A 14836-nucleotide genomic window follows, 5' to 3' on the forward strand; every position below is an offset into this window, starting at 1 on the left:
TCTTCTTCCCATAGTCCACAGAGAACCATAGAGTAGATATTAGGAAGTATTCCTCACAGAAATCTTAAACTCAGTCCTTGATTGACATTCTGCTTTCAGCACTGTAAGTGAAGCATCTGTTTAATTTTATATCTATTCAGTTTATTCTAGGTCTGCCTCTTTTATGAATTCCTGGAATAAGTCCTTCAATAACTTGCATTGGTAGACCATTTGCTCTGCTGATTTGACCAAGCCACAAGTTGTTTCTTTCGAATCTTAGTTATGATGTTATCTCTTGGACTAAAAATTTGTGATGTGATCAGTGTATGGTATCTTTAGGAGTTGTCTATAAACACTTCATTTGAAATGCCAGCAATCTCTTTTCATCTTCTTTTAGGAGAATCTAAGTTTCCCGTCACTACAGAAGTACTGAATTAACTAATGTGTCAATAAGGCATAATCTGTTTGTAATCATAAGCTTGTTATCTGTCCATAGCGGTTTTAGTTTTCGGAGTGCTGTTGTTGCTTTTGCAATTTTTGTTCTAATATACTGTGTTGATTTTCCATCTTAATTCCTAGGTATTTAAGCTAATCTTTAAAACCAATAATTTTCCTAACTTGTTTGTTAATTTAGATCTTGAAAGAAGGATTTCATTTACTCTGGATGATGAATTACTGGATATTGTTGTACGTGTTTCTAAACAATCTTTAACCCACTCTTATGGAAAACATTCATACAGACTGATGCAAAAATATGAATCATTATATCATAAGCAAAAATTTACTGTTTACCTCATTCCTACTAATAAATGGGTTACTAGCATTTATGGATGCCAGTTGTCTGATTCTGAGACTAGTGTGTTAGCTAAAGACTGATTTTTGCTGTGGCATCTAAATCCATTCTGTATCTTGATGTTTTGCATAATGTTCAACTCAATCTGCCAGGACTTTCAAGCAAATGCTAATAAAGTACATTTTGAAGTTGCTGCTTCACTTGTTAGAAGCAAATTACTTCCATCTAATTTATCTACTACTGAATTACATGTGCTGCTTTCATTTAAACAAAAGAACCATATGTTTATTTCGAAAGTGGATAAAGGTAGTAGTGGTAATGGATAAGGCTGACTATGCGAGGAAGATAGACTGCGTTTCAAAGGATACTCCCACCTATCAAGAAATTAGTTATAACCCTACAAAAACATAGGTTAAATAACTCCTTGATGAAGTTAGCTGGAATCAAAATACTCTGTATAAGTTATGCACCCATTTTGGAAGGACTCCTCATTTTTATGGTCTCCTAAAAATTCATGAAGAAGATTGTCCAGTAAGACCCATTGTGAATTGCATTGACTCTCCCAACTATAAAATTGCTAAATTTCTTTCATGTTTATTAACTAACAGATCATCTATCAAGACTTTCATATTTTCTTAAATAAATCAAGAATATTTAAATACAAGAGTTGGATATGTTAGTCAGCTTTGACATTGTTTCTCTATTTACCAACATTCTGTTATCTGATACTATTAGTTTACTATTATGATGATTTCTTTCCTGATGTTGTGTTGATTTTTGAATTGGTTATACAATTAGGTTATTTCAGCTGTAAAAAAAAAAAAAAAAAAAATCTATAAATAGGTTGAAGATACTGCAATGGGTAGTCCTCTGTCTTCACCTTTGGCAAACTATTTTTTGAACCATCTGAAAGATGCTTTGTTCTCATTCATTCATCCCCAGCCCTCTCTTTGATTTTATTACGTCAATGATTTTTGCTGTTTGGACTCATTCTGAAATTGTTGAGAATTATTTTAACTTGGTTATACTATAAATTAAAGTTGTCAAGAAATTATATTCTTGGTTTAAATCCTTTATCCAAGGGTAAGCAAACAAAATGTCTGCGCAGTTAACCGAGTGGTTACGCACTCCACAACCATATGCCTTGGAAAGGAGTGTCCTACGTTCGATTCTCGTCGCTGACGTGAAAAGCTAAGGATCTTTCTCAGACATAGCCAAGTTAGCCGGTCTTGGGCGTGGACTGCAGGGTTTTTCTCCCCAGTTTATCTGGGAGGTTTTCCTCCTGCAAAGCAGGCAAACCGGGCTTAAGAACACAACGCTTCACAGACAATTAACATGGTTGAGCGTGGGGGTAACAACCCCACCTCGTAGTGAGTTATGAAACCCAAGAATGGGAGGCCAAGGCCTTACATGGGGCTGTAGTGCCAATGAAGAAGAAGAAACAGCAAACAAAATTTGCAACATGAAGTAACTTCACTACTCGATTACTTGTATATAGAGGCTAATGACTTCACTTGCCTTAGTATTCCATAATGCAATGCATATATCCTTACAGACATGTATAATGTTATGCATTATGGGAAGCGCCACTACCCATACCAGTTTCGACCTTTAGGTCTCATACCACTGATGAGACCTCAAAGTGAACCTAACAATAGGTTCTATCACCTCCCCCCCCCCATCTTTAAGTAGTTCTGATGGAATATCGTCAATTCTTGCTATTTTTACTGATTTTGATCCTAAGATGGCTCTTTCTACTTCTCTAAGTATAGGATAATCACTGTTCTCTGTCATTGGGACAGTTCTCTCTAAATTTTGTTGGCCCAAGCTATCATCGCACTTAAATAGTTTGCTTGAACAATAGTATAAACTACTGAAATAAAGAGCCAAAATGCTTCACTTCGGCGATGCAAAATTATTTAAATTAAGTGAATATTGAATCCAACATTATTTCAAAGCCGAATAGAGAAACTACAAGAGTTTTGTGCTGAATATAGAAACTATAACAGTTTCAGCGGATCCAAGTGCAAGCAAACCCTTCATGACAGGGGAAACTCGTGATAAAGGTGGTTCTGATGGAATATCGTCAATTCTTGCTATTTTTCCTGATTTTGATCTTAAGATGGCTCTTTCTACTTCTCTAAGTATAGGATAATCACTGTTCTCTGTCCCCACCACCCCTATAATGTATAGCATCATATGTGTCCACAAGGAGATGTGCTTTACATTATGGGAAATACTAAGGAAAGTGATCAGAGCTTACTCCACCTTTACCATGAGTTGTCCCTGTCATGAAAGGTTTGCTTGCGCTTGGATCCGCCAAAACTTTTATAGTTTCTATATTCGGCAAGACTCTTGTAGTTTCTCTATTCGGCTTTGAAATAATGTTGGATTCAATATCCACTTAATTTAAATAAAATAGTATAAACTTTTCAGTATTTTTTCAGGATCAGTAAGCAATATTTGTTCCATCATCAGTTATCAAGCTGTTATGAACAAAACTTTGTTAATTTCTTAATTATTTGGTATGCTGTTGTATGGTTCTTGTTATAAAGATTATCCTCGATTTCTTTGCATTCTTTGGATAACCTTTTATTTTTGCAAACTTTACCTCCTTTTTAATCTGTGTTCAGATAATTATACTATTCATTGTTGCTCTCAATGTGCTAATTGGGAGCAACAATCTTCTCTGCTGATCACAAAACTATGATATTTCTTGGGTAATCTAAATTTTATTAATACTGCATTTTCTTCTTAGGATATTTCCAACAGCTTCAGTGACTGTCCTTGAAACTGTTGGTAAGAGGCATTAGGATCAAGAGACTCAGCAGGGATTTTAGAAAGCACAAGAGTTGTTCTAAACAATTCTTAAGTGGTATTTGATTTGAGTTGTTTACTTTTGTGTTCTTATTTTTCTCATAGTTCAAAATCCAGATTTCAACATAAACATTACTATTTCTAAATTATGGTCACTACCATTGTCAACACCTATGAATGATCTAATTCTTGCTGCATTTATGCAGGTTTTATATTTAGTTTTTATAAGTGATCAATTAAGTTCCAAATTCTTCCATTTGGGGAGATCCAGGTCCGTTAGTGTGTTAGTTATGGTGAGATTATCTACAAAACGAATATCAGTTTCATACTGGTCATTTATTTTTCTTAATCCAAAGGACTGACAAATAAGAGAAACTTACTTCCTATATTTATTCCAATTTTTGCAAGAAAGACTCTTTCTTGGGTGTTTCACGAATTAACGAAACATTGATTTGACACAGTGCATAATATTCTTTTAGATCTAGAAACCAACTGCTCTCTGCTGTTCTTCTGGAGCACCCAAGTAAAGAAAGAGGATTCCTTCCTCTGTCGTTAATTCTTCAGATTCTGGCCATCTTGTCTCACATATACCAGTGATATACCAATTCATTCCATGCTGATTTTTGTTGCAGAATCTTGAGTTGAACACATTGATATAATGATCTAAACATACCATGTTCCAATAATAAATCTGTTTCTCAGATGAAATTTATGTTTAAATATCTTTATATTCATGGAAGGTCATTGTCACCAATAGCACATTTTTCATCATCTCTCCTGGTGTCACCAAAAGATGTGGTCCTTGTTTGTCTGGGAGATGACTGAGCCAGTGTGCCATTCCTTAAGGTTTTTCTTTATATCTAAATAGTGGATAATTAAAGACGTGGCACCCATCTCCTCTTCTGTCTTTACCTGCAAGCATTTATCTGGGCATAGTGGAACAACCTTCATTCCTACGGTGGCTCTCTACCAAGGGCATCTATGAGGGTGGCCTGAAAAGTTCTCGGCCTCGACCATAGATGGCAACATTGTCGGCAGATTTTTTTTTTTTCTAAGTTTGTACATCTGTCATAAGCATCCATGTGAAATTGCAAGTCATTCTATCAGGTAGTTTGTTTTATACAACTGTCTGAAGCAAAAGTGTTGTCTGTATCCCTTGAAATGGATAAAATTGAGTATCATGCAGTTATAAAATTCTTTGTAAAAGAAGGTTCAACGCCAAAAGAAATTCATTCCAAGTTCATAGAAGTTTATGGGAACTCTTCTCCTTCATTTTCGACAATTAAGAAATGGGCTGCCGAGTTTAAATGTGGCCGTACCAGTCTTGAAGATGATCCACGTGAAGGATGTCCAAAAAGTGTAACAACACCAGAAATCATCGATCAAGTACACGATATGGTATTGGATGACCGGCGAGTCAAAGTGCATGAAATTGCTGAGATATAGGCATTTCAAAAGAACTTGTAGGATATATTTTGCATGAAGAATTGCAAATGAAAAAGCTTAGCGCAAGATGGGTGCTACACTTGCTCATAGCAGATCAAAAACGCACTCACATCTCTGAACAGTGCTTGGAGTGTTTTAACAACAAGAAAACTGATTTTGTGCATCAATTTATTACTATGGATGAGTCTTAGATTCACCATTACACACCAGACTCCAAACAGCAGTCAAAACAGTAGACAGAAGCCAGTTGTTCAACACCAAAGAAGACAAAGTCGGTTCCATCAGCAGGAAAGGTCATGGCATCGGTGTTTAGGAATGCTAAAGGAATTTTGTTTATTATCTTGAAAAGGGTAAAACAATAACTGGGGAATATTATTCTGATCTTTTAACCAGACTAAATGAAAAAATTTGTGAGAAAAGACCCAGTTTGCAGAAGATAAAATCATCTTTCATCAGGACGATGCACCTGCCCACAAAGGTGTTTTGGCAATGGGAAAATTAAGGGATCTGCACTATGAATTGTTGGAACATCCACCCTATTCCCCAGATTTGGCTTCCTCTGACTTCTGTCTCTTCCCAAAACTAAAATTCCTCCTCGCTGGTCAGCGTTTTTCTTCGAATCAAGAGGTGATTGCAGCTATAGAGGGGTATTTTGCAGATCTTACTTAGAACCAGTACATGGACTGGATAATGGTGATGGAGCGTCGCTGGAATAAATGTATTAGTCTTATGGGAGATTATGTTGAAAAATAAAAATAATTTTGAAATTATAAATTCATTTTTTCATTGTTAGGCCGAGAATTTTTCAGATCAACCTCATATATGTATACATCTGACATACTTCGCTTGTTCTGTCCAGTGTCACCCCTCTACCACATCAGGCAGTTTGCAGGACTTCCAGGGAATGTGTAGATTACTCATGTTAAAACAAGGAATTTTCTATATGAATAGCAAAATATAAAAAAAGCTTTTTCCCATCAATTGCTCCTCTTCCCCAAAAAATAATTTCTATGTTGAGATCCATCTCTCATCAGCCCCCCCCCCCCTCCCAAACACTCTTTACCCACACTTAATAATAATATTATACATATAAAAAAACCCTGGTTTTTTTTTCAAGTAACTCCCCTGATATTACTTTACCCCCTTCCTTTAACAGCTTAACAGTAGATGAATGCATATCACTGGGATAAGGAGACAGAAAACAACATTCAAAAAAGATATGTCTGAATTTTTCCTCCTATATTATTCTTCATATATTAGTTTATAACACTTCAGTAATGCCCCAAGATTTGAGTAAAGAGCCAATGACATTGTAAAAAAAAAAGGGGGGGGACTCCTAAACGAAAATAGGCTATATTAGCCATTAAAATAATCATTTATTTTAGAGGCGTAATTAACATTGGAATTTTCCCAGAAATAATACCTGCTAGCAAAATAAAATATTTAATAAAATTATTATACCGATCTTGTTTTTACACATATATATTAAAATGACATCTATATATAAAATTATACCCTTCAAAAAAGAGGTGGTAGAACTAGCAACAGAGCCTCCATAGCTCAGTCAGTATAGACGAAGCCCTTTGGTCAGAAAGACCTGGGTTCGATTCCCATCAGTAACGTGAGGAACTGGTATCTGGTCTCTTTCGACTAAAGGTGAGTTAGCCAGTCTCATACAGAGGTAGGGGCTTTTTTTTCACCCTGAAACTTGGGTTTTTCATCCCCCAGAACAGGCAAACTGGCCCGTGAACACACGTGGATTGCAGTCCCAGCCACATGCCGGTCCCTGGCCCGGATAAAATTTGGGGGTTGGGGAAAGTAATGGTGAATTACCCTGTAAAAAAAAAAAAAAAAAAAAATCTCTCCAGGAATACTTTGTGGCTAATACCTACAATGTCACCTACGTTCGGAAATGACTGAAAGGGAAAAACAGAAACTAGCAAATAAAATAATTTTCAAGGGTGGGGGGGGGGTAAGCTAAATGAAGTAATGGATTAAACTGTGATATAAAACCTAAAGTGTTACTTACCTATCAAAACTAAGCAGTGATGTTAAAGCATTCACAGTATTCGTGATAAAAGTTTAATGATAGAAGAAATTATGCAGAATTTTTATAATGATCTCTATGGAACTAAGTGCCAAGTTTCAGAACCTATCATTCCAAAACCAATCAATATACCAGATATACTTCCAGAAGAAATAGAACATGCTCTTAAGAAAATGAGTAAAGGTAAAGCCTCAGGACTTGATCATGTTAAGGCTGAAGAAATCCAACAAGGTGGACCAATTATTTTCAAATCCTTGGCTGCTAGATTCACGTGGTACTTCAAAGAAAGAAAGATTCCAGAGGAATGGAAAATCTCAAAAACCATGCTTCTGTTCAAAAAAAGGGAACAAGGAACACATAAAAAACTATCGTCCAATCTGTCTACTCTCTCACATATATAAAATCATGAACAGAGTAATACTGAACAGAATCCAAAACACACTCGAAGACAACTCCAGTAGAGAGCAGACAAGATTCAGAAGAGGCTTCTCCACAATAGATCATATCCAGGTCATTTCACAACTAACAGAAAAATGCAGAGAATACCGAATCCCTCTATGTTTCCTCTTTACTGATTTTTAAAAAAGCATTTGATACCATACAACACAGTGCAGTCATCAGTGCCTTACTGGAAATAAATGTGGACCCTACTTACATCCACATGATAAAAGAAATTAACAAAAATCAGACCACACAAATAACCCTATTTGATCAAACTATAAATATAGATATAAAGAGAGGAGTCTGCCAAGGCGATGTGATCTCCCCAAATCTGTTTACCAACACTTCAGAATACATTCTGAAAAAAATAGACCTAAATGGAGGAATAAGCATAGATGGTGAAAAACTACAAATCCTTATGTTTGCCGATGATCTAGTACTGATATCTCATATGTTATCTAGCAGTGTGTGCGTGTGTGGTGATAATTTTGGAAGGGGGGGGGGTTATCCATTAAAGGCGAATTAATTCTGTTATGAAAATTTTGGAAATAAAATTTGATTTTGATGCATACACCTACACATGTTTCGAAAGATAAACTGTAGGGGAAAATATCGCTACTTCAAAACTGCCGCATAATATCGAAATTAGCCGAAAATATGTACATAACAGTTGACTTTATAACTGCCTTTTATTTTTTCGATTTGTAGTGAGTGATTAGGGGGAAACCAAGAAAGTTGAAATGCAAAAACCCACAGATTACATTATAAAAATTATGCATTACATGATATGATTCAAGATTTATGTATGATTCTCTATAAAGCAAAATTTAAAAGTGCGAAACATATGTGAACTAACCTTTGAACTAAGATTATGAATAAAAAAAACTTAATTTGGAACAGATGGAAGCTGTATTCATTTTTAGATTCAGATTTTCATGAATTTATAAAATAATTGTTTGACAAAATTAATTATCTTCAATCAAGTTCTGGGAGAATTTTAAAATGAATTGGCAATTAAAATAATTAGCAAAAAAATTGATAGTGACATTGATCTTCCAAAGTGATACAATATGAAGTGAAGAAAATATGAAAGGATTTCTTATTTTGTGCTGGCATTAAAAACTATAATTATACGATAAAAACAAGCAGCAAAATATGAATATAACTTATAGGTATTTAGTCGGATATAACTTAGATTCTGGTTACCAAGCAAACGGCAAGCAACTGCATTTCTTGCTGTAGGCACTGAACGTAGCTACTACATAAGCCAGGTAATCTAGTTAAGTGTTCTTTTCAGTGTGAAGGATTATTGCTCCTTCTAATGGACATGACGGTCAAACTGCACTTCTTATCCATGTTCTTTCAACAGGTGGACAGAATATTATCCAGGTTTGCTGGACGTGTATATACGTCCAGCAAAGAAATGGATTACATACATGAATTTTATGGAATACAGGAGTTCCTGTTCATTTTTTATTCTAAGGAAAGACCAATGTATTTCAAATGGAAGTGGGAGGCCTGACAAATTTTTCAGCGGCCTCTAGTTTTTATATTATGAATTTAATATTTAAAAATAAGTATTTTATTTTGAAACTATAACTACGCTGTTTTTTTTTTATTGTTTTTTGTGAGGAGTAAGGTTTTAAAATGTGGTCCCCAGCTTGGGCCTCATGCACCTAATGGTAAATGCGGCCCTGATCTCAACTATGTCTTCTGCAGCAGTTACCATTCTCCCATTTTCATCCATCAACATCATCTCCATGATTATTCTTACTTCTACTTTGCTACATATCTAAAAAACTCTCTAGGGTTTTTCTTTGCCTGATTTGCCAATTTCTGCTCATACTGCACTTTTGTTTCCCTAACTAACTGAGTCACTCTCCTGGCTTGTTCTTTTACACTCTTCATGTAACTGACCGTTACCATCTCCAAAGTACCTTCTTCCAGATTTCATGCTTAAGTTCCTCATTCATCTATCCATTTTTCACTTACCTTATCAGCCTTTTGGCCTTCGGAATACATTCACACGTTGATGCTGTTATGTATTTCTTTGTGAGTTCCCAAGCAGTGTTTATTTCTTTACTGCTCAACTCCTCATTCACTCATATTACTCCAGGCTGTTTCCTAAGTTTGTCATAATCACTAGCCTTATAATTCCACATATATCCTTTCCTCATAAAAGTCAGCATATGGTTAGCCACAACCCAGGGGATCACTTCATGATCACTCCATTTATAGTGAAGAATTTATGGAGACACCACACATAAGTTAGAATAATTACGTTACTTAACATTAAGCAAGTAACAATCAAGGTTTCAACCTCTGTATTGAGGTCATCACTAGGGAAAACATGTATATGAACAAGATACGAGCTACATGATACTGCACTATGCAAAAGCAAGATAAATCTAAATGTTCGTTAATCATTTATTCTAGCCTGACCTCTAGAGAGAAAAAAAAAAGGAACTATATTAAACAGTTTCTCAACTCCTTTCGTGTTAGGATTTTCTTCTGTCTGGGTTTGTTCTAGTTGCTATATGAGTTGAAGATGGATTTTCCACATTCTTGGGATAATTAATCCATCATTGTTGTTCAGATTTGGATGTTTCAGCATTTCACGCCTATGGAAGACTTCAAGCAGAGAGCTCTAGATTCAGCCAGCCTACATAAAACCCAAAGTCTGGCTACGATATTATTATATTACCCCTCTAGGGAGTCCAAAGATGCATCAAGGGAGGGCACCCACTCCACAACTCTCTGCCACTGAATCCAACTACAGCGAACCTCATCATCTACACCAACGGCATCTACCGACCACCATGACTACTAGTATTTTCACAATCACAAACATCCATGTCCATGGCAGGATTCGAACCCACAGCCTTTCGGTTGGATAGCAGATATACTAACCACTCAGCCAACCAGGCCGGATGTTGATGATATTTTTGCCATTTGGCCCCACACCCACAAAACATTAAATACATTCCTAAGCCACCTGAACAAACAACAGAAACGTATTCAATTCACCATTGAAATTGAGAACAACAACTCCCTTTTCTAGACACACTCGTCACACGTCTTCCTTCAGGCTGCTTCTCCTTCACTGTCTACCGCAAACCTACACATACAGGCCAATACATACATAAAATTCATACCACCATTCCAACACAAAAACAAACTAGGAGTCATAATCACCCTCAAACACAGGAGTTGTTCTGGTTGCTATATGGGTGGAAGATAGGTCTTCCATTATCTCAACAATGTGGAAGATAAACTCCACATTGTTGGGATAATTAATCCATCATTTTTGTTCAGATTTGGATGATGTTTCAGCATTTCACAAGCTTCTTTGAATTTATTTCAAACCAGTTTTTGGTGCGATGCAGGGACTTAGTACCTTTCCACTCAATTTTGTAGCATATTTGGAATGCATGGTCTTGATAGGCTTGTTTTACCAAAGGTGGAGGTATTTAATGTGGTGTTTGTGTTCATCTTTTCTGATTGGGATGGTGCATCCTGTTTCTCCTATGTAAGGTAGGTTACAGGTACGTTGAATTTTATAAACTCCTGGGTGGGCAAGGTACAGAAGAGGATCTTTGAAGGGGCTAAGTAAATTTCTTAATGTTACCAGGGTTTGAAGGTTGTCTTAATGTTGTATTTAAGTAGTGTTCTATCTATATAAATAATAAATCTCTCTCTCTCTCTATATATATATATATATATTACTTCAAATATCAGGACTCCGTTTACCAACAAAAACAAGGCCTGGTAATGGCAATCCTTTGTCCCCAGTTCTAGCTAACATCTTCCTTGAAGATTTTGAAACGAATGCCATATCTTCCTTCTCATTTAAACCGAAAGTTTGGAAAAGATATGTTGATGATATTTTCATTGTTTGGAATCACGGGCACACATCTCTCATAGCTTTTCTTAATCATCTTAACATCCAACATCCTAATATAAAATTTACTGCTGATCTAGAAAATAATAACTCCTTGCCTTTCCTGGATGTCATGCTTACACGTTGCTCTGAAAGATTAAAAATCTCTATATGCAGAAAACCTACTCATACCAATAGATATGTGCATAATCTTTCTCATCATTTTCCACCACAAAAACTTGGAGCTATATCTACCTTAGGACACAGAGCACGCTCTCTTGAATGAACAAGATGAACTACAAAAAGAAATAAATCAACTCTCGCTTATCTTTAAACAAAATGGTTACTCTGAAAAAACGATTAAGAAATTTCTTCTGGATCCTCCTAGACAGTGCACCACAGGAACTAGTAATTTTAAAGGCAGCATCTCCATCCCATATATTAGCACAGTCTCTAACAAATTAGCAAAAGTCCTTAAAAAATATAACATCAAGACGTTCTTCACCACCCTTCCAAAAATCCGTTTTCTAATCAGTCATCCAAAGCCTCCTCATCACAACCTAAAATATCCAGGTGTATATAAATTATGGTGCGATTGCAATATCCCTTATTTCGGACAAACTAACAAATCTGTTGAGCAATGTATAGAAGAGCATAAAAGAGACATCTCTTACAAAAGATCACATGCAACTGCATTATCCAGTCATGTTCTTTTTTCAAATAATCCTAATGATGATCAACAAAGCCACTCCGTTTGCTGGGATAGATCAGAAAATATTTTTCGCTCTGATGATGAGTTTGAGAGAAAAATTATAGAATCAAGGGAAATCCTTCTGAATCTTGTCCACTTAAACAACAATTTGAGTGATAACATCCCAGATAGCCATGCTGCAGTTATTCAATATTGGCGTTCACGTGAGTCTGCACGCATACTTGCAATAAACAATGGCACGTCTGTTAGAACAACTTGAAAAAATACAACGATTTTTATGTATCAATTATGTGTGGCGATATTTTACTTGTATTTTCAAGTTTTTAGATACTTCAATGTTTATTACTATTCTCTTCCTTTAAGAATACCTGATGAAGGCTATTATAAGCCAAAACTAGTTGTTAAATCTTATTAAATCTTTATAAGTAATCTCGGTTTTTAAGTCATTAAATCTAATTTAAAAAAAAAAAAAAATATATATATATATATATATATAAATAATGTTAAATTCAATATTCACTTAATTTGTATAATAGTTCTATCTATTTTTTCTGAAATGCCCCTAGTGTAGGGTATGGCTATGACATTCTTGTAATTCTTTTTGCTTTTAATGGCATTTTTATCGGGGATCTTGTGAACTATTTTTTTATTATAGTAATTTTTTACAAATGTTTGGTTACTAATTTCAAATTTTTGGTTCAGAGCTTGTTCATTGGAGCAAATTGTTAGGGCTCTGTGTTTGAGGGTGCTGATGACTCCTAGTTTTTGTGTTGGATGGTGGTATGAATTTTTATGTATTTATTGGCCCTTTATTGTAGGTTTGCGGTAGACAGTGAAGGAGAGGCAACCTGAGGGAAGGCGTGTGATGCGTGTGTCTAGAAATGGAAAAGAGTTGTTGTTCTCGATTTCGATAGTGAATTGAATACGTTTGTGTTGTTTGTTCAGGTGGCTTAGGAATGTATATAATGTTTTGTGGCTGCGGGGCCAAATGGCGAAATCACCAACATGTCTGAACCAGACTTTGGGTTTTAGGCTGGCCGAATCTAGAGCTCTTTGCTTGAAGTCTTCCATAGGTCTAAAACTTGAAATACTGAAACATCCAAATCTGAACAAAAATGATGGATTAATTATTCCAAGAAAGTGGAGGACCCATCTTCAACCCATATAGCAACTAGAACAACCCCAGACAGAAGAAAATCTCAATATGAAAGGACTTCAGAAATTGTTTAAATTAGTTCTGTTTTTTTTTTTTTTTCCTCATCAGAGGTCAGGCTAGGATAAATGATTAACAAACATTTTGATTCATCTTACTTTTGTATAGTGCAGCATCATGTAGCTTGTATCTTGTTCATATATATGTTTACCTGATGATGACCTCAATGCTGATGTCATAGCAGTACCATTAATCTGTTTGTAGAATTTCCCCTCCCATGTAAAGTAACCTGCATTCATGGTAAACTGAAATAGTTCAAAAATATCTGGGGGAAATTTAGACTTGATTAAATCAAGAGTGTCTATAAGTGGTACATTGGTAAATAGGGAGGTGACATCGAAACTAACCATTATGTCTGAATTTTTTAGGATTAGATTTTTAACCAATGTTTTGAAATGGATTGAATTTTTTACAAAAGTAGAGGAGTTGCCAGTAAGAGGGGTAAGCGACTTAGCTAAATGCCGGGCCAGTTTATATGTGGGACTATCTATGCTATCCACTATGGGGCGTAGGGGAATATTAGTTTTGTGGATTTTGGGTAATCCATAAATCCGGGGTGTTTTAACATGAATTGGTTTTATTTTCCTGATGATTTCTTTGGGCCATGATGTCACTTTTTTCAGTAATTTTCGGACTTTTTTCTTTTGCGACATCGTAGGGTCTCGATGTATAATTTGATATGTGGAACTTTCACATATGGGATCTTGCATTTTTCTGTTATACTCTTCTTTATTCATGATAACTGTTGCATTTCCTTTATCGGCTTTTGTAATAATAATATTTTTATTATTATGTAACTTTTTTAGGGCAGTTATTTGCTTACGTGGCATATTGCTTTTTGGAGGCTTGGCCTTGTTTATAATACTTGCTATGTCTAGTCTTGTGATTTAATCAAGTCTAAATTTCCCCCAGATATTTTTGAACTATTTCAGTTTACCATGAATGCAGGTTACTTTACATGGGAGGGGAAATTCTACAAACAGATTAATGGTACTGCTATGGGTTCCCCCCCCCCCCCCCCCCCGTTAGCAAATTTTTACATGGAACACTTTGAAAACAAAGTACTTACCACAGCTACATACAAGCCACAAGTGTGGTTGCGCTATGTAGATGATGTATTTGCCATCTGGCCACATGGACAAGACACTTTGGATGCTTTTGTCACCTACCTAAACAGCCAACACCCCAAAATTCACTTCACAGTAGAAAAAGAATCAAATAACTGTTTACCATTTCTTGACACATTAGTCACCCGCCTTTCAGATGGATCACTATCTTTTTCTATTTACAGAAAGCCTACACACACAGGAAGATACCTACATAAACAATCACATCATCATCCAGTCCAACAGTATGGCATTTTAAAAACACTTACACACAGAGCCAGAGCCATTTGTTCTAACGATACAGCTCTGACCACTGAACTCCAATACCTGCGCCATACATTCTTAGCCAACGGCTACAATCCCTACAAAATAGATAAAATACTACATAGGCCCATTACTCTG

At 35.7% G+C, this 14836-nt stretch overlaps 1 protein-coding gene across 3 annotated transcripts in view; it reads left to right on the forward strand.

The window, feature by feature from the left end:
• Nucleotides 1-14836, forward strand: part of LOC150101275 (uncharacterized) — a 246176-nt gene that overhangs the window by 140173 nt on the left and 91167 nt on the right. The window lies entirely within an intron of this gene.

The sequence above is a fragment of the Typopeltis vanoorti genome, chromosome 11 (genome assembly GCF_054136105.1).
Source record: "Typopeltis vanoorti isolate ZY-2024b chromosome 11, IOZ_Tvanoo_1.0, whole genome shotgun sequence".
NCBI classification, from domain to species: domain Eukaryota; kingdom Metazoa; phylum Arthropoda; class Arachnida; order Uropygi; family Thelyphonidae; genus Typopeltis; species Typopeltis vanoorti.